Consider the following 2,461-nt stretch of genomic DNA (forward strand, 5'->3'; position numbering starts at 1 on the left):
GTGGTGATTGCAGGGGTGAAGGGAAAAGGGTGGAGGTGGAAGAGGGCATAGAGGAAATAAATAGTGATGAGAAAATAAAATAATCAAAGTTTCCTCCTTTCGTGGATCCAAAATTTGAAGATTGATCATTGTAATTGCCGAAATGCTTGTAGCTTCTGCCACCTCCAAAATTGCTTCCACTACCACTGCCAAAGCCGCCTCTGCCTCCTCCATGGTTATAGGTGTCACAGCTGCCACTCTCGCCATAGTCACTGCCCTGGATTCCATAACCCTGTCCACCACTTCCACAGGTTCTGCTTCCTCTAGCGCAACCAGGGAACCTCTTCCATAACCACCATCATTACCAAATCCACTGGAGCCATCCCCACTGCGACCATATCCACCACCATCATATTTGCCACCAAAGCCACCCTGACCACTGAAGTTTCCCCTACGATCAAAGTTGTCATTCCCACCAAAACCACCTCTACAACTTACTTCGAAGTTTCCAGAACCACTTTGACCTCATTGGCTGGATGAAGCACTAGCCATCTCATCTCTTGCTTAGACAGGGCTAATTGGTGGAGGTGGTGGCCATTCACAGATGGCATTTCTGAATGACAACCTTGTATACAGAGTTATGGTCCTCAAGGGTTATAAAAGCAAAGTCTTTCTTTTTGCCAGTGTCCCAGTCAGTCATGATTTCAATCACTTCAATTTTCCATAGTGTTCAAAATAGTCTCTTAGGTAATGTTCTTCAGTGTCTTCTTTGACACCACCGACAAAAATCTTTTTCAGAGTTAAGTGGATACAAGGTCTTTGAGAATCTTCTCTTTAGCTTCACAACTCTCCACCCACCTCATGTGGCCTTGCATTCATGGCTGCACCCACCTTTTCCACATTGGCACACATGACAGACACAAAGCCTCTGGAGCACTCGGTGTTTGGATGTCTCATCATCACACAGTCTGTGAGCGTCCCCATTGCTCAGAAAGGCTGCTCAGATGCTCACAGGTTGTTTCAAAGCTCAACCCTCTGATAAAGAGCTTCTGCAGCGGTTCCAGCTCTTTGGGAGACTCGGACTTAGAGAGGACGACTGTGGGAGGGGTGGCAGTGTTGTTCATGCCCCAGAGTAGTCCCACCTAAGCAGGTAGAACTTGAGGGTATTTATCCTTCAACTCTCATCAGCCAGGGCTGAGTAGTGCTCCCAGGAGCACTAAGTTGCATCTCCATCTGCCTGCATAAGCACAAAACAAGAGAAAGGCCTCCCAAGTCCATGCAATAGGACAGGAGAGCTATGAACTAGCCATTTGTGCCCGAAAGAGGGCATGAAACAACAATTGTGTAGATTTTAAATATAGATTTTAAAACATAGTATAGAGGGAGATGCATAAGTAACAGCAAGAGTTATAGAGCAATATCATTAATGTGAATTAAAAACACAAGCAGAAACACCACCACACTTCTGTAGACACATCACAGTCATACCAAATATACAGACTCATTTCAATCACCGTATTTAGGGCCTTGTGGGTGGGGAGTGATGACTGGGACTGAGGATGGAAGATGAAAGGAAAGAGAATAGAAACTGAAGGGCCTCATGGAAATTGATGACAAAACAGTATCATAATCCAAGGAGAGTGATTTGAAACATCTATCTTCTGCCTCCTCTGGCTTAAAGGATCTGCTTTTCCTGGGCCTTCCCAAAACCCACATTACACATAAGACATCTGGCTTCAGGTTCCTTAAAAGCAGGAACTGTGCCAAACCCAGGACATGTTCCTCACAGCCTGTGGCTGGGGCTCATTATGTAATACAGCTTTCTAATCTTCTCCAATGATTTGATTTGAAAAGAAGGCACACGAGGTCAACCTAAGGCCCCACACCTACATTTCCCAGAGATCCCTGGGTGACTCTACCATAAGTAGACTCCAGGGAAGGAGAAGTTTGGACAGCTCACTTCTTGTGCTGGCTCTGCAAGCGGGAGGACTGCAGTCACGTTGGTCCTGGGGTGGGCCCTAGCAGACTTGGTAAGTAACTTTTTTATCCTTTGAAACTGGGGATTTATCCTATCTCCAATGTGAGTCCAGGAGACTAGATACTGCACCATTCCTGAATTTCAAGTCCAAAGGTGTTTCAAAAAATTCTGACATGCTTTATAGTGGAATGGTGGAAATAACAAACCTTTGGGACAATCTGTCGGGATTAAGGTCATAGCAATACCACATCCTTGCTGTGAGAGTAGGGCATTGCTCAAAGTCAGTTTCTCTGCCAGTAAAATGAAGCTCCTTAGAGAGCTTACTTAAAAGGCTTGTGAGGGTCAAAGAAGAGTATAAAAGAGCAAATGTGTTTCAGGGAACTGAATTCCCACATTGGATAACTGCAACAGTGATGTCCATCTCTTCTGTCCCTAACGGGAGTGTCCCAAAGGGCCCAGTTAGTTCTGCTGGCGGCAGGTTCATAACCATTCCTTCCTCCTCTG

General features: G+C 45.5%; 1 pseudogene; it reads right to left on the reverse strand.

Annotated features, from left to right (window-relative positions):
- Positions 1-82: 82 nt before the first annotated feature.
- Positions 83-1,103, reverse strand: LOC102753065 (annotated as a pseudogene).
- Between the last annotated feature and the right edge of the window lie 1,358 nt (positions 1,104-2,461).

Source organism: Myotis davidii, unplaced genomic scaffold, assembly GCF_000327345.1.
Source record: "Myotis davidii unplaced genomic scaffold, ASM32734v1 scaffold3930, whole genome shotgun sequence".
NCBI classification, from domain to species: Eukaryota; Metazoa; Chordata; class Mammalia; order Chiroptera; family Vespertilionidae; genus Myotis; species Myotis davidii.